The 19,015-nt window shown below is 42.5% G+C and overlaps 1 protein-coding gene across 24 annotated transcripts in view; it reads right to left on the reverse strand.

Moving 5' to 3' along the window:
- EXD3 (exonuclease 3'-5' domain containing 3) overlaps window positions 1-19,015 on the reverse strand; it is a 301,170-nt gene that overhangs the window by 278,379 nt on the left and 3,776 nt on the right. For all 24 annotated transcript variants that reach the window (XM_075112170.1, XM_075112169.1, XM_075112177.1 and 21 more), the window contains exon 2: window positions 16,407-16,447. The gene's annotated coding sequence lies outside the window, so the exon portion shown is untranslated. The remainder of the gene's footprint in view (window positions 1-16,406; window positions 16,448-19,015) is intronic.

Here is a 19,015-nt window from a genome sequence, read left to right on the forward strand (position 1 = left end):
TATTTCACTTTGCACACCATTCTGCCTGGGGGTGTTCTGGCAAATATCTTTATACATATGGCAGACAGAGTTCAGCTTGTCCACAGTTAAACCTCAGCAGCTCATCGACAAGTGCTCCAACGATGATATAGGAAATGGAAACCAATACAAAAACAAATAAGAAAAGGGTAAAGTGCTCTCAAGAATTTTGCTCCTGAAAGCAATTTCACATTGCAATAGCAACATTTGAATAGATATATTTGGTTTTAGTCAAGCTCCTATTTTGGCAGGATAAGTTACCTTGTTTTCTCCTCTAGTTTTATCATATTTCTATGAGATACTGGTTGCAAATTCTGTCTCACCACTCTTAAGACATCTATGTCTCCCATGTCTCCCATTGCCAGATGAAAGGGGCACTTCTAGGAGACCATCCATTTTAGGATAATCTGACTCATGCCCCGGAATTTCTCTTTGCTGACTATACAAACCCGAGGGTTACTAGCTCTGCAGGGTACAGAGCTACAGCAGATGCCTACATTCAGTCCCTTCTCAGAGACAGAGAAGCTGGGAGTCTCCTCACGTCACTTCCACCAAAAATACAGGGTCTGGTCTCACTCTGGACAACAGAAAGAGAAGCAGGTTTCAGAGCACCACTGAACTCACTGGAGCAGCCCGTAAGCACTGTGGTTCCGCCGCACTGAAACACCCAGGAGACAGATGTCATTTAAAATAGGTCTCAAAAGAGACTTTCAAAATAACAAAACTCAAAAAAAAAACCAACACAAAAAACCCAAGCAGAAGGCTAATAATGAAAAATGTGCATGTAGGCTATGCATACAACTAGTTGATTTCAAGGTATTTTCAGTTCTAGCAAAGTCATAAATCATTATAAACTGGACTTACAGAACCCCAACAATAGGACTATAATGTACTTCTGATTCGAAATTGCCTGCAATTTTACAAAACTTTATCTAGGCGGATATTTCCTTGATGGAAATTGCAGATTGAATAACTTGAGAAAATTCCTTCATAAGCATTTCCTCCATTTCTGAAACACGTATGCTTTCCATACCCGGATGTGTTTTTGCCATTCTCATTAAAATCTCCCCGAATCAGGCCAAGCCGAGAGCCACAGAAAAACTCTCATTTGCAAATGCTCAGTAAAGAACGGCTAGAAGGTCAAACCTAAATTTCTTTAAGAGTCCTAAACATAGCATGCCCTGAGCCTAAGGAGCCTGCCTTCCAATTACAATTCTGGAAAACTGCAAATGGGCTATGAACAGGCACTGGAAGAGGGAAGAAAAAGAGGCAGGTGGTAACAATGCCACAAGCTGGCAAGGAAACTGCGTGGGGATTGCTGACATTGCTTATCACTTGCAGCTACTACTTGAATAAAAAAAAAAAAACTGTTTTGAAAACCAAGAGATGATTATTAAATTTGCAAAATACACCAAAGTAGGAGTGACTGTCAATATATGGGAAGACAGGAATAAAAAGCAAAGTACTCTTGACAAATCAAACAAGTCTGGAGGAAAACAAAAAGGAAAGTAGTATAGTAAGGGTTCTAAATTAGTATCAGAAATCCCTGTTAGACACACCAATGGAAAAAGAGGTCACAGGAGACACTCAAAGGGCTGCTGTGATTCTGCAAGAATTCTGCCTTTCAAAAATAATCCTAAAACAGTAAAGGAAGACTGTATACAAAGACTAGGTAACTTTTTAAAGAAGTTAAAATGCAAACAGTGGTGGAGCATGTTATACAAGAGAGGAAACTATTGCTCTAATCTTCATTTCCAGCCTTAAAATCCCTATATTTTGTAAAGGTCAAGACTTTTAAGCTCACCAGAAGCAATAATTTCTTCCATGGCACTTTCCAAGAGCAGTTTTCAACTTCTGCTATTTTCTTGGAGGTATATCTACGAGATGTAGGTACCTACTTATGTGTTAATCACTGTAGACAAGATAGAAGGATTGCTGTGATAGTATTTCTAAAAGAAGATTCATACCTTTGAGCAAAGAGAAGTCTGAGAAGTTACAGGGGAAAGAAAAAAAATCATTTATTTGGTAAACACAAGAAAAACCCCGTAATCTCTTTTACAACCTTAACTCTTCCTATCAGAAGAGACTAACTGCTGCAAAGGAGATTTCCTTCATCCAAGTTCTACAGCATTTGCCAAAATGCCTAAATGCATGATTAGATACCACCCATGGAAGGTAACACCGCTGCACTCCTATCATTTCCATAAAGACTGAACACAAGCCAGGGCAGTGAACCTAAATCCTCTCCTGCCACTCCGCTCTCGTTCGTTATTGACTAACAGGTTCCTAGTTTTCAGCTGTAAGTCAACCTCAGCCAAGGGATGACAAATCACACGTTGTCCAACTTCCCCTTCTTTCGCACAAAGCAGTATCTGTACCAGCAACTCTTTCGCAGAACCTGAGCTTACCTCCTGCAGCCCTGACACAACAGCATTGCCTCTTCAGCCAATGTTCTCATCCCATTACCAATAAACCACGCTTTTAACATCTCCTCTGATGATCTCTTCAAAGCCACCCAGATTTCCTTACTCCTAAGCATATCTGATTCTATTAAGCACTCTATGCAGCTCCTCTCAAAGACAGTAAGTTCCAAACCAGACTTGAATTCTCATCCAAGCTCTCATTTTGATGATCGTCTTCTGGTTTTGCCTCCTTGAATTCAACTTAGAAAAAGTCACATGTGATCCTGACACACTACCAAAGGGTGACCATGCATCAGCACAGTCCATGATGTACTCCTAGAGCATCCCCATGCCTCAACGTTAGAAAGCCTTGCCTCCATTCTGCTTTCTGTACTTCTGACAGCTGCACTAAGCAGATGTTGGCCAATTTTAGCCAGGAATAATCAACAGACTCCTAGAGCTTCACAAGTTTCCTCCCACACCCTGCAGGAGTCTAGAACAAATTTCTTCTTGTATATAAAGGCTACAGACTTTGCCTCACTACTGGGCTCTTCAAACCTCACCCCACTGTTCCTATTTCCTTCACTTCTACTGGTGATGGAAAAGCTGAGAACTAGAAAGCAGACAACATTAGAGCAATTGCCACAATTTTCATTCCCATGCAAGCACCTTTTCACGCAGAAGGCAAGGACATAATATTCTCCGTGTCAGGACTTCTACTAACTTCCTCCTACTGTGACAAATGGTTCAACTCCACAGATGGGATCAAAAGAGACAGTTTTACCTGCTGAACAGGAAAAGATGGGGACACATGGGCTGATTCAGAAGACAGAGGTGACCACTCTCCTACCACCTACCCCTTCACCAACAAGCCACCTCGAGTTTACAAGGGGCTAAATTAATACAGCACATCTCCTCAAACCCGGATTCTTCAGCTTGAAGTGCGAAACAAAAAACCATACAAAGGCATACCATCTGAGCAAGGCAGCATATAGAAAATTGAGTTTACACAGATGGGACATATCACAGACTCCCTCATGTCTCTATCAACACACCAGCTTTGCAAATCTGCCCTAAATAAAACCAAAATTGACAACACGTTACGTCTGAGGCCAGCAGGGCTGCGTACGCCTAGCATGTACTTGGCAGAGTTCGGATTGTACTCTCCACTTTTAACAAACAACTCCCTTATAAATGGAAAACTTGCTAATGTTCAAGTACTCTGCTGTGTTCAAACATCAGGAGGACTGTATGTAACTAAGTCTCCTGGAGGGATCAATTAATTGGCCATCATATTCATTGAGATGAAGCTGTAGGCTGCTAAAAAACTAGCAGGGCATGAGACAGCCTTCTTACCATCCACAGTAGGAACAAACACTGGTCTGGAACATTTTCTAGTTCCATTAACTCTTTACCAACATGGAAAGATAACACTTACAGATATTTATTTTTACAAGTTACATTAGGTGAAAAACATAGCTGAACAATATGGCTGAACACATATGGAAATGCTTAAAGCAGCAGCTCCATTTTCTGTCCAAGAAGTCTGTAGACAGACACAATAAACTTAAGTTACACACATGACAACTCAATGTACTACTTTAAAAAAAAAAAAAAAGGCAAAAAAGTGTGTTTTAATAAAAACCAAACTTATTTATTTCGTAGGAGGAGCATCAGAGAGGAGGGAGTAGCTGGAACAGACAAGTACAGAAATAGCAAAATACACTTAAAGAGAATAAGGCACCAAAGACAAGCCCTGCCAAGTAAGATCACATCTTCATCTAGGCAGTACTGTGTCCTGGGCAGTGCTCAGTGGCCAATGCCTAAGGAAGGGAAGAGGGCAGCTATATTCCCCAACACATTCCCCAGGCCTGCAGCAACTTGTAGCTGAAGATTTCCACAAGCCAGGTCTTCTGCACTGGTATGAAACAGACTTCATAGATCTTTCTTCCAAGAATACATCCAACCGCTTTCATGCAAACTCTCAGCACCAGTGTCTTGTTCCAACAGCTGCCACATTGTGTTCATCACGCAGAGACGTATTTCTTTTTGTTTATTTTGAACTTCCTACTTCCATTTGATGTACCTACTTCTTGTTAGGGAATGAAAGAGAAATGGGGAATGATTGCTTATCTTCTGGCCCACTCAGGCATCTTTCCTTCAGGCCCAGACATTCTTCATCTGTGTGCTGTTCCACAGCCTGTTATTGGGGGAGGCAGTACCTCATTTAGCCGTAGCTGTAAACAGAGATAATGACATTTTCTCACTTGACTCTACATTTACTGACACCGAGTTTAACCTGCTAGACTATTTTCCAATCACACGGTACCCTAAGGCAGGTACTTTTGCAGCTTTAGCATTGACTATGCGAAAGTACTTCTAAATCACTCAGACTTTGTTACTTCCTTATCATCATCATTGCCTTCCTTATCACCTGTGAGTGTTAAACAGCACAGGTCTCATGACTCCCGTCTCACTCCAATGGTAACCACCCTCCACTGTAACAAAGATTACTGCTACACATTTTCTCACCTTTTAACCTGTCACTGGTTTACTGAAGACCATTCTGTCTTACCCCGAGAAAGTTCACTTGCCTTAAGAAGCTCTGGCAAAGGACCATGTCAGAAGCTGTGTGAAAATCTGAGGATATCATACACGCTGGAACAACCTAATCCAGATGTCTGCTGAGCCTCTCAGGTCCTTGAAGATTTTTCAAGTGCAACTTCCTTTTACAAAAGGCACACTGACTCCTCCATGTTCATATAAAATCATGTGCCAAGTAATTCTAATCTATATTATTCTTTTGATGATGCTGCACAATACAAGGCCAGATTTCTGTCTGCTGTTCCCCAGGCTCCCTGGAATTCTTCTGCAGGTTGGCATCGTATCAGCCCTATCTATTCTCCACTAGGGCTGGGGAGGTTTTAATTGAACGGTTGCACACAAGTGTTAATAATTCAACAGTTTCTCCCTTGAATCCCTCCTGGGCACTAACATCCGGGTCCCTGCAGCCTGTTATTGCTCACTGCGTTCTTAAAGTCTTGCGATAATAATTGGGTTTGAGATGGGTTCTGGCAAGGAAGCCATGAAGAGAGTAGATGCCTCAGAAACTCATTTGTTTCCCTCTGAAAGCGATTTTTTCACACACTAGTCTTCAAGTGGTTTTGCAAACTTTTAGACAAGCTTCTTATTCCCAACATATTTGGAAAAGAACTGTTACTTTTTATACTTTCTGAAAGCTGTTCCTCCAGGTTTTTGGCGTTTCAAAGTGTTTGCTCTTTTCTGTCTTCCTCACTTGGTCATGACTTCAGCTTTTGGAAGGATGCCTCTGACTCTACAGCCTCTCTTCCCTGCTGTTTCACATCATAACTTTTCTCTCTCTCAAACGGCTTTTGATACGGCTGAAGCACTTGCTCTGCAGCACAGTGCCTTTAAATAACCTTCACACTGCCTACAAACATTTCACCCTTTTCACTGCTCCTCTCAGTTTCTTTTTAACATGCTTCCTTGTTCTGATGTACTCTCCCTTGTGACATGAAGTGTCACTTCAGTTAAGTTTTTGGCTTGGATTACTCCCGCAAGGATCTGTAAGTACACACGTTCACACTTACGGAAGGCCGCTGGCGCTAAAATTTTGTACCAAGTTCTGGATTCCCTGACCAGATGTTTCCCAAAGGTGTCGTTCTTGAGGCCTACGAGGACTGGGGTGCCAGCTTTCTCCCATTGTGTTTCCTGCTTTGAAGCTACAAACTCTGTATTATTCTATACTTTTCCTATCTACAAGTTCTGATACAGTTATTCTCCTGATCTGACATTTAGCTTTAAGACACTGTACTATTCCCCCATGGGTTTGAACCACTCTGTTATTTTTAGGTAACCTGTAACTTGGTACTAGGGTGTTCCAACTGATGTTTTCCTTCCATCGACTTTCTTATAGCCCTATTCAACAGCCTCACATAAAACTCAGACTCCCTAGGTCATCCACCTTATTTCTTAAGATTTCAGAATCTGTCAGAAATACATACACATTTGATCCAAATTTATTCTTTTTTAATGTTATATCAATGCTAATCTAAGGGGGAGAACTGTCATATGGTGAAAATTTTCCATGACGAAGTGAACATGGGGAGCATAAGTTTCAGTGATAAAACAAAACAGCTATGTTCAAGAAGAGCTGGGAAGTGCTGCTTGAACGATTATCTAATAAATTATTGCATCAAGCATTTCAGTTTTATCTGGACTTCTAAACTTCCTCTGCTGTTATTTGCCAACAAAAAAAGGCTACAGATATGTATGATAGGAAAAAAGAACCAGTAAGTGTATTTTGTACTAGTCACTACAGATGAGAGACAAAACCTATACTAATTAAGGCAGCAGTCCCGGAAAGGGGGGAAAGGGGGGAAAGGGGGGAAGGGAGGGGGGAAGGGAGGGGGGAAGGGAGGGGGGAAGGGAGGGGGGAAGGGAGGGGGGAAGGGAGGGGGGAAGGGAGGGGGGAAGGGAGGGGGGAAGGGAGGGGGGAAGGGAGGGAGGGAGGAAGGAAATCTGATGCCTTGATTTTGGGGTTAACATGTATATATTTGAGAAACTTATATGAACATGACAATGTACTTTGAATTTTTTCCAGATTATAATTTCAATGTGCCCTAAACCTATACACTAAAATACACCTGAGAACACACCCCGTCATCAGCATTTCTTAAGTCTCTTAAAAGGGAAAAAAAAAAACCAAGAGTAATTTATCATAAAGAGCTGCCTAGAAGTCTAGAGGGGAAGAAAGCCAGTGAAATCACTAGAGAAAGGCTGCATCTACTGCTCTGATCTACTTAGATACTGAGAAAGAGAAGAACAAACATAGTTGCAAACTGGCGTTGGATTTTGTTTCCTGTCACCAAAATCCTGACACTTGATAACCTGCCACTCCTGAAAAGCAGAGAGTTCAGCTTATTTCTCAGTTTATCATGTTGAGCCTTCCCTGTTCATTTTACAGAAAATGCGAAAGTTATTCATTATTCCTCAAGAAAGGTAATTAGCATTTAGCCATTATCTAAGTACAGAATAACTGTTTGCATTACTTCTGTTATGTTGTTCTTAGTAAAGACATAAACACCAAGAAAGATGAATCCACTGGACAGAAACAGTTCTGCTCATCTCAAGAAATTAAAAATAATTGCTCTCTTTGGAAGTTCAGGATCAAATGCGTCACTGAATGAAACATTTGCTTTAGAACCTTGAAGAAAAGCAAGAAATGACAAGACCTTGCAAGAGGTTTATTTTCATTTTTCACAGAAAAATAACCACGACAGTTATTTAACCCTCACCCAACTCTTCCTGTTGGTGTTCATGTTGATATTGATCAACTTTGACACCCCAAAATAGCACATCAGTAAGAAAATAAACTATGACTGAAAACTCATTAAGTACGATTTTTGTTTTTCAAACATTTGCTATGCTAATACTACTGTCTTTTATCAAAGTATTAAATGAGCAAGGTGAGGAAATTGCTGAAAGACTGAATGCTGCACATAACGTTGCAGGCAACATTTTTAGGTCAGAGGTTAAATCCTCGAAGAAGGAAGGACAAAGTTTCCAGAGAGAGCAAAAAGCATCAGCCCTAACATTACACACACTTGTTAAACACATCAGATGACTATATAGAGAGTTATAAAACAGGATTTAGGCACAAATAAGTATTTAAGTGTTATCGTTCATTCAGCTGAGCCCTCCATCACCCTACCTGTGTTCCTGAAGCTGCTGAAGTTATATGGACAAAGACCTCCTTATCATGCCTATCACTTGAAAGAGCACAGGAAATAAAGCGAGAGTGCTGAATGTTTCCCAGTTATTACACTATATTTCATACCATATATAAATCATCTTGAGTAGCCACTACTACCTACTGCTCTAAATCACACCAAAGAGACCGCAGGATCTGCCAGTTAGTTATTCAGCATTGACTCATCCCTAGAGGAGAAACTATGGGCCTTGCAGTTACACTTTTTTTTCAGGGTTTGAGAGTAGAACACCCAGCAATGAGAACAAAGAAAGGCAGGATCGCGGGCAAGCCAGACCCGCCACTTTCTGTGGCCTTTGTTACTCAGAGTAGTAACAGCAATCCTAGGATAGACTTTTTGTCACATCTCAGACGTGGCTGCAGGTCCAGCACATGAGCCACACCATGCGCTTAGCCCAGACGCCTCCTGTTAAGAATTTCAGTTGTGTGTTTAAAGGGTCTACATTTTCATTTACCATTTATCATAAAGCCTACCAGTAGAATAACAAATACCAAAGAAGGCAAATTAACATAAAAATAAAGGAACACACAAGACACCGTGAGAACAGGTTTAAGGGGGAGGGGAAATGTTTACATCATCTTCCAGAGTAAGCTGAAGGAATTCTCGCTGCTCGGGACAATATGGCCCAAGGGAAATGGTAATGGGAGAGAAATAAATTCTTTCACCTCTGGGTTGAAATCCAAGTCAGGCTGGTAGTAGCCAAGAACCATTAGCTTAACATCTGCTAGCTGTTTGGTAACCCATGTGAAGTGAGTTATATTCCTTAGTGTCCACATCACAGTCCCACTAATTGGCACCACGTTGGCAATCTAAACAGAGAGGTTAGAGTCTGAACATACAGCAAGCATGAACTACAAGATTAGTCAACTTCAGTTTTGAGTACATATGTGATAAATTAAACATTTGGTATATGTAACTCCATCTAATTGCCCCCACCATCCTGTTCTGCCCTCAGAATAAAATCCTAAATCCAAGCAGGCCAACAAACTGTCAGCATTCCCTTATCGAGCATACAGTTTCTGAATTACTAAGGCACATTATTAAGTTCATTACTATTCAAAGTGTTAAGCAACTGCTTAAATTTTAAGCAAAAATAGCACAGCATAAAGTTAAGTATGAGCTGAAGTGTTTGAATAATAGGTACCAATATGCATAAAAATAGCATCTTTTACTTAACTTCAGTTTTTAACTCAAAAATGCAACACTCACTCAAAATGCAGTAACGATATAGTCTTATAAATCCCAAATAACAAGGCTCTTTTCTCTTTGTCCTTCCTTCTTCTGCAGCTTCCCAACAAAGACAGAGTGCAAAGGAACAAAGCTGACCTAAGCTTTTAGAAAATTATCCTTTGTACTGGCCCACGTTAAAACATTTGTGTCTGAGGCCAAAAAAATGGGATTATCTCTTCATAAATAGCAATAAAAGCGATTTGATTTGTCATATCATCTGAATATGGCAGCATAAAAAACAGTCTAAACTATGAAGGAAGGAAACTTATGTTACAGCTTAGAAACGGTTCCTGATGTTTACACATCACTTCAGCTTAAAGAACTGCTTATGATGGGAACATGATGAAAGCTGTTGAGCATGAAGGGAGATATAAACGAAGCCAAAAGAAGCACCTTTGCCAGAACTCTACCAGAAAACAGAATCACAGAGTAAGCTACTTTGGGAGGGACCTCTGGAGGTTTTCAATCCAATCAGCTGCTCAAAGGATGGCCAACTTCAAAGTTGGCTGAGGTTGCCCAAGGATATTTTAGATGAAAGCACAACATCGTACAATGCCTGCAAAATCCACATATAAAGAAATTGTTCTTGTTAGCCAAATACCCCTTTCATTTACCATCGCTCTAAGAAGATTCAAGTTCTAAGCTGTTTTGAAAAGTAATAATGGCTAGCTGCCACTAAGAACAGCGATAAACTGCAAAGGAAACAAACCTAATCTAAACATCCATTAGTACCAAGGTTTGGAGAACTTGGTAGATTGCAGACTTGAGGACAAAAAAATTTCTGAGAGAGCTTGAAAAGTATAATTCTCCCAAGATCGATGTTTTATCTTATGTTGGAAAGGTATGCTCAGCCACCTCAGAAAAACACAGGCAGCGACAGAAGGCCAGCCTGCAGGGAAACACCCCCACACACACCCCGCCGTAAGCCTGCATTCCACAGCCACATTCAAAGGGAGGAATTTTTTTCTACTTATGCAAGAAACACTTGCAGAGTTAACATCCAGAGAATTTGATAGCATCTAGGCTGCCTTAAACATGAACAGTCTGCTTCTTTTAGCACAGGCTGCTAACCATCGCCTGGCTTACCTGTCCTGACAAAGCCAGACCAGTTTAACTTCGACAAGATGCTGCCAAGGACTCTGTGTTCTTTTTTCAAGAGCTTGGTGGACCAAGGGACCTGCCTGATATAGTAAGAACACTCCTTCCTCAGAGCTACCATATCACTGCCAGGCCAGCCATGTGCTTCAGGCAGCAAGGGCACAACCTTCTTTTCCCCACCACTGACTACTAAAGCCTCTAAGTTGGATCTTCTCTCACTCTCTTCTGTAACTTTGAGGAGTAGAACAGGATCATTCCACAGCACTTAAATGCCAGACAAATTCTTTCTGGCTGAAGACACGTTATTATTAGCTTCTTTTAAAATCACACCACTGTAAATAATGATAATGACACTTCAGGTGGGATCTGCCGTGCCGACACCTGAAAGAGAATTAAGAGACTGTGATGACTGTCAGGAGTCTAACACAAGCTGGAAGAAACCAGGCTAGCACCAAAGACATAGATACTGCAACTGTTCTGCCTTTGGCTGCATTCAGCCCACCAAGCTGCCAGTTCAGGATGTACTAAAGACATCTTCAGAATGAATTCATGATGCTACAGGAGACAGTTGTGTGATAAGGTCCAAACAGAGGTTATAATCAAATGATGTAGTAACCTGGTTTATTGAGCAGCTCTAACATGTGCTTCTGAACCCACACGCAGGTATCAAGTAAGCATTGATACTCAAAATCCTTTCTCACAAAACCAAGTATAGAAATAATACCAAATTCATGAGTTTCCTCTCCATTTGGAAAACAGGAGGGGTCCAAGAAATAAATCCTTCTCTGCAGGGGAGGGAGGCAGGAAGGAAGGAAATGTGAATTACATACACCTCTGGATAAGTCCCCCTTTAAAAAAAAAGGAAGGAAATTAGAGTTAACAAAAAAAGCATGTTTAGCATCACTGCACAAGCTGGGGGAAAAAGCCCTAGGAAATCCTGGCTAAAGATAATGCTGCCTCCTCCTGTCGCTGTTGGGCTTTCACAGCCACTGCAACATGAAGAGGTGAAAGGTCCATTTTTCACACTTTCATTTGCAGCACCACTTTGAAGTTACCTACAAATCAGAGTCACTAGTTGATGGTCACCTCTCCCTATGTCGCCATATGCTTTTTTGCAACAGTGCTGTTAAAAAACACGTGTTTTCACTTTTTTTTTAATTAAAAAAGGATAACTCATAACTGAGCAGAGACAAAGGCTCTGTTGATACAACAACATGTGGATTAAATCTGAAAGGAGAAAGAAAGCCGGTCTATTAAACTGACACTCCTGCACGGAGGGTTTATATCTAAATTGGTGTAATAAATCAATAGGAAAGACTTCTCTTCGGCTGAAACAACCTTTTATTTAGGCATGGAACAAGAGCATTTTAAAATTGCTCTGGACACTGTACACAAAAGGCTTTCTTCAGTTTTGTTCTTTTTTGCTTTGTGTTTTCAGTATATCCCCAAAGTCTTGCATTTGCTTTACTTAAAAATATTAACCTACGACAAGTCAGCCAGCACCACTGGGCTCTTCAGTAAACTGCTCCTACTGGAGAAAAAGAAGGGGCGGGGGGGGGAAGAAAAGTTGCTTGCTCCATTTACATTGTTACATCAGGCAGAAGTCTGGCCTAAATTTATGCTTTCCCCCATTATGCTCCCCTCCTGTGTTTTTGTAAACACATGTGCTACTTCTTCCCTTAAATTCTATTAGCAGTGGCTTTTTCACTCCTATTTAAGCAGGAAGCTCTCTCCAGTTGTTGCTGCCTACCCATATCAGCCAGCAGTTTGTCCCACGATGTCTTCTGAGACCAACACAAGAACCTGCCGTAACAGAACATTGATCTGGAGGCAGGCTAACAGCAGGGAGGTGCTCATGAAACTAGTCACAATGCCATCCTCAAAATACTGCCCAGAAATACACACTTCGTCTCCAGATCCCAAAAAGACAAGCCACTGCTGATGCACAGCTAAAAACAAGGACTTGGCAGAACATCTTAAGTACGACACTGATTGTAACTATAGATGGGACCAAGAATTGCAACTGTCTTTTTAAATAACAATCAGGTGGTACCTGTAGCTGATTTCAGAGCTGATGCAAAGATGACACTAGCATCTACTAATTCCATTTAATAGATCATGCCATGAAGAGGGCATTAGCTAACGCATGCAAACACGTCACCACAACTCCCGCTAGTCTTCAAAGAATGACAAAGACCAAACCAGACCTCATCATAAAAATAAACTTCCAGTTCCACAGAAACGTTCTGTGAGAAAAGATTTGCAGGAGATGCTACTCAACACAAAGAAAGTACTTCATTCAAGCATGCTGGCGCTCCTCTTCAGCGTGCTCTGTAGATGTCACTGGCTGCTAGATTACTATTATTTTTCAGAACGCACAAACTCTATGTGTGGTAAAACACATGAGAAAACATCTACATACAGGACGGAGTATAACACTGAGGGGGCGAAGATTTTGGCTGAAGCCTCTGTCATTCAAAATGGCATTCCTAATATCATTTACAAAAGCCGAGCTCTTCAAAAGCATTAAAAATACAATCACAGCGCCACAGATGAAAATGCTGTAGGCTCGGTAACTTGTTTTTTTCTAGCAGGGAAGTCCTTATTTATTCCATTTCACCTTAAATTCCATTTGCCAGTCAGGCAACTAAAAGCTTCCTCAGAAGCTACTGCCGATGCGGTCGCTCGCACGCCACCCCTGACAGCCTGTCTGTCCAGCCTGCCTTGCCTGCTGCCCTATTCCCAGCCCACCAACACAATCCAAGGGGCCACACAACAGCCCTGGGGTCAGGTCTGGGCTGCTCATGCTCCCCGACCCACTGTCCTTGCTCCAGTGAAGCTACTGTTCCCACCCTCCCGTGAGAGGTGGTGGGAGCTGAGCAGCACACCAGTTACTGTGTCTGCACTTAGCCCAACAGCTGTTTTGCAAGGCTACCTAGGCAAGACCTTGCTGTAAGAGCTGCTCACCTTCTTCCAGTCAACCGCCTCACGGTCTGCAGGAATCTCTCCCCAGTGTTTCTTTCCATACACCTGCAGCCACCCGCTGCCACGTCTCAGCTCAGCTTCTGCTGCCTCCTCGTGTACCCTCCATTTGGGACAGACATGAAGGGCTCCTTAGAAGGAATACCTCAGCTTTCCTTCCTTACTCCAGGCTACTACGCTTTGCCAAAAAGCTAGCAAGGAGCCATGCTAGTGGGAAAGAAAGGGAAGGTGCAAGAGGAGATTAGAAACAAGGAAAGGAGAAAGATGGCCTGACAAATACTTTTTCTAACTAGTCGTCTTTAACTTTGGAGAAGCAGAGTCTCATGGCCATTAGAGTTCATGGAAGCACTACACAGTTCTTTAGGATACCAAGCAAAGTACTATCTTCTGGCTATAGCACAGGATCTGCTTTGATAAACTCTCAGGTTGTCAGTGTCTACCATCTTTAACGCGCAGATGATAAAGCTCTCACCTCCGTGCAAAGCTAAAGCCCTGCTAAGACAGACATGCCAGTCCCGGCTGGAAGGAATACTTCCCAGTAAGGAGGTGGTCAGTCAGCGGAGAGCTGGGTTCTGTTCGTAGCCGTTACTGCCCTATTCTGTGACCCCATTCAAACCAGATCCCCACGCAACGCCTCTTCTCTCATCCTTGAGAGGCACGTGAACTCCACCGACGAGCGGCCATGCAGAACCCAGCTCTAGCAGTGATGCTAACACAGAAGTGGGAATTTAGGGGCTAAGTAAAGCAATACATCAAAGCTGAGGTTTATGCTATGTGGGCATGGGTCCAGCATAGGAAACATGCACTTCGGTTTTGCCAAGTCAGTGTGGGTATGATTCAGTGTTAATTGCTCAGAAAACCGTTTCAAGTTACACCGGTTTGGCATGCTTTTTTAAAAGCAAAACCAGGTATGTTTTGGACAAAGTTAAGATTATGTTTATGTTTACTGTCAATCTGACTCCTGCACATAAAGAATGCTTCTCCTTGGACAAAAAATTGAAAATATCAAGGAAAGTCAAAAGTAATGCAAATGATCTGGCTCTATAACCTTGCCAGAACAGAAGCACCAAAGCAGCTGAGCAATAATCACAGTCTTCATTTTGACTTCCCTGACTCCTGCTTTGTTCAATATTTTAATTATATTTTTAAAAACATTCTAAAACACGTCAGATTTCACAGCACTTTTACATACATTGATTAATTCTCCCAAGGTAAAAATCATCATTGTCTTTATTAGAAGGAAAGTAAAAGAAGACACGATAAGCTATTCGTCAAAGTATGGAAGGAACTAATGTGACGGCCAGAATGAAAACTCAAGACTTTCTGAAGCAACTTATTGTTTCTAATGGATTTTTTTTTAAAAGATAATAGCAACAATACAAAAAACGTTCTAAAATGGACACACATTTAGGATCAAGGCATGGGTAAAGGCCATCAGAAAAGCAAGTTATTTACATTAATTAATCCACAGTTGTAAAACAATAGTGAATTATCTAATAGATTGTCACTGCGTTCCATATACAGCAGAAGCATTAAATCAGCCCTCAACGTAGTCAGTCTTGCCTTTCATCATTAGATGGTGATGTATCTCGGATAAACCACCCTGAGCTTCACACCTTCTACTCTGGGGCGGCAAATTACATTTGCAGCAGGACTCCTCTGGGAAGTACGAGGCGCACGCTGCCTGATGCGCTATTCAAGAGTGCCCTCTAACGAAGCTGCAGCTACATTTCAGAACACAGACAAGGAAGACTAGAAAAACCCAAAATGAGACTTTCCAGAAATTTCTCATTAAACACCAAGCTTTATTTCCATTCGAACAAAAGGGGAAAACAGATGATGCACACTAACCGGTGGCTGCTCCTGCACAGACAGTATATACTTCCTTGTATTACGAAAACCCTCATTGGTAAATCTCTCAGTAGGCAGCAGTACTGAATAGAAAGGTCACAGTTCTCCCATTCTGAGAGAAGAAAGGATATGGAATCAGATGGGCTTCCAGGGCAGTTAATCCAGTACAAGATTAAGTAAAAGACACCCGTTTTTAAGATAAACTGAGTTCTACACGATCTACTTTCTCTGTAAGGAACTGCTGGGTAACTGTTCAGCATCGGACACAGTTAAATCGATCTTTACAAAAATAAGGGAATATCAGGAATGAAGTTCACAAATCAAAATGGGATCCTCATAAATCTATTCCCTAATACACTGCTGTACCATAAAATATTGCTTATTTGAAAGCATGTCTTCACCTAAGAGTGGTCACACAAAGTACAGTGATGAAACAGTGGTTGTTCCAAGTTTGTACAACTGGTACTTGGTTTACTGTCAAGCTCCCTTTCACCTACCTACATAAGGTAATAAACCACCCTGCAAACAAAAGATGTTTGTATTACATCCAGAAACAAACTCCACACAGAAAAGCTGATACTTTTTCAGCTGTCTGTACTTTTCAGGACAAATTAATTTCAATAACCTCGATGTCAAGTTGTCAGAATAAGACTGCTCCACTTAAAGATCCACCTATAAATACGCAATGAGGGCACAGCTCCTCCACGCGGAATCAGAACAGTGAGAGCAGCCTGCGCAGTTGGTGGGCTCTCCCTCCCACCCCGTCCTGCACCAAAGCACCCCACTCAGCCATCCCCCAAACACCCAAGCTAAACATAAGGTGAAAGAGATTGACAAGGTAATCGAAGTTAAAAATGATCCCTTTCTAAGCTCACACAAGACAGACACTAGAAAGGGGCAGGAACTCCTTAAGCGGTACTGCCCAGGCCTGCCGAACGGGGAGTTTGCCCCCGCGCCGTCAAACGCCTTTGAACAGGCTCGGGTCCAGAGACACAGCGCGCTCACCCCTGAAGGAGGACGGTGAAGGTCTTACCTGCTGAGTGAGGTCGGGGGAATTCCAGGGCCACCGCAGAGCTGCAAGAAAGCAAACAGGCCTGTTAACAAGCCATGCTTTTTGTGCACTTACCAACACGAGACCTAAGCTCCATTGAAGCAATCCTACCTTAAGCACCTCGTTAACTGCTATCCTGGAAAGACAGAGATTGGCAGGCATCAAATGTTGTCTTGAACCAGAGCCTTACCTACCTGCCAACAGTTTTACTTCTTGCTAAACACCTTTACTGTAAGCTTAAGATCATGTAGCTAAGAGCCACAAAAGACTAACAAGAACACCCTACTGATGTTACAAACAATTCAGAGACTACTGTCCTAATCCACACAGGCTATCCACTTCAACAAACAGAACATCATCAGGAAACCTCCACTCCCATCCATCCGAATGACCCAGTGGCAACCACTGCTTACAAAACAAAAGTGAAACAATAATGCTTTCAACTACATTGCTACTAAAAACCCACTTTGCACAGTCTGAAACAGCAGCTATTTATCCTGTAAAGCAGAACTGCACTCCCCTTCTCAAAAAGCCAAACCCATTTCACAGGATCCCAGACTGGCGAGGGTTCGAAGGGACCTCTGGAGATCATCCCGTCCCACCCCTGCTGGAGCAGGCACCCCCAGAGCAGGGGGCAAAGGACCGCGTCCAGGTGGGGTGTGAATGTCTCCAGGGAAGGGACCCCACAGCCTCTCTGGGCAGCCTGTGCCACTGCTCTGGCACCCGCACAGGGAAGGGGTTGTTTCTCATATTGAAGTGGAACTTCCCGTGTTCCAGCTTGTGCCCGTGGCCCCTTGGCCTGGCGTTGGGCACCACTGAAGAGAGTCTGGCCCCATCCTCCAGACACCCACCCCTCAGATATTGACAAGCATTGATGAGATCCCCCCTCAGCCTTCTCTTCTCCAGCCTGAACAAACCCAGCTCTCTCAGCCTTTCCTCATAAGGGAGATGCTCCGGTCCCCCAATCATCTTCTAGCTCTCCGCTGGCCTTGCTCCAGTACTTCCCTGTCCTTCTTGAACTGGGGGGCCCAGAACTGGACGCAGCACTGCAGATGGGGCCTCACTAGGGCAGAGCTGAGGGGCAGAATCCCCTCCCTCGCCCTGCTGGCCACACTCCTCTTCATGCAGCCCAGGATAACGTTGGCCTTCTCGGCCACGGTGCTGGCTCAGGGTCACCTCGCTATCCCTTTAGTTTGTAACAGTGGGAGATTTTAGTCCCCAGGGAATATTTTCCAAAAATTTACAGCCAATTGTATAATCTAAGAAAACCCACGTGGAGCAGTTTCATACAGCAAGCGCTTCCCAAGCAGTGTAAAGTTCCTCCGGTGCACGCTCTCGCATTTTCAAACACCCCTCACAGCACTGCTGTGCTCCAGGCAACATTTTTCCTGGTGTAACAGCTTATTCCTTGAGGAGCTTTGGACAGAGCTTGACATTAAAAAGATCAGCAGTGGATAGACAGGCAACGTCCTGGATGTTTTGAAAAACAGACTTTTCTTTCATGAATGTGTAACCCAAACAAGGCTCAATGAATATGCGTGAAAATCAAAAATGATCATAAAGTGCCTTTTGAACCACATAGCAGGAAGTTTCAGCACAGAACAAAAACTGCAGAAAAATACAAGAGCACAAAAAGCCTCTGAAATTGGCAAAGTTCAGACAAAAGAAGTTATTAATTACGTAAGCAGGGCTTTCTTGCTTGATTTTTACCTGACCATAGAGCATTATCTACCTCAAATCATCCAGCAGGGAGTTAACACAGCTGGGAAAGGACATCCCACTCCTGATCTCAATCCTGACGGCTGGACAAGACTCTCGCCTTCCAGGCCCAAGTTAATGCCATTTGGTCACATTGCAACACCAAACCTTCACATGGATTCACAAAAGAAACAAGACTTTTATCCTCTGGTAAAACAGCTTTCCAGACCCCTCTTCTGATAGAAATCCAACTGGAGTTTCCCTTCAGCCCTCCCTTATCCAATGCACACACAGTCCCCTCTCTTGTTTCTACCCGACAGAACTTTTCAGACTTTTATCTCAGACATCTACCACAGTTTCCCTCCACAACATGTCAGTTTACTACACATCAATTCAATTAAAAGATGAAAATGTGAAACAGCAAGATGTTCAGCACTTGGTCTATCTCCTATTTCTGCTAGCATAATTCTTCCTCTCACACACTACTCAATGGCCACCCCTTCTTCCAATGCACACGATTACCAAGGGAGCTGCTTGAGGAGGCTCCCATAGCATCGAGCATCCTCAGAGAGTTACAAAATTTAAAAAAACAAAGAATTTTTATTTTAAAGGCACTGGCATACTACACAAGCTCAGTAATTAGCTTTTGATCAGATTATTAAAACGCGGCTCAGGAGAACACCACTCTTAATTCCAGTAGAATGCCTCTGTCAAACTGTTTTAGTTAGCCCAGAGGTGGCCTGTGCCCAATCTTCTCCTCTCCTCCCCTCCCAGGCTACGTCACTTCACACATCAGCAAGTTATTTAATGCAAGTTTGCGTAAAATCACTCATTCACAAAAACAACAGCTTTAGTTGTCAAGGAGCATAAAGAGATCCACTCCTCTTACCAGC

This window comes from Phalacrocorax aristotelis, chromosome 17 (genome assembly GCF_949628215.1).
Source record: "Phalacrocorax aristotelis chromosome 17, bGulAri2.1, whole genome shotgun sequence".
NCBI classification, from domain to species: Eukaryota; Metazoa; Chordata; class Aves; order Suliformes; family Phalacrocoracidae; genus Phalacrocorax; species Phalacrocorax aristotelis.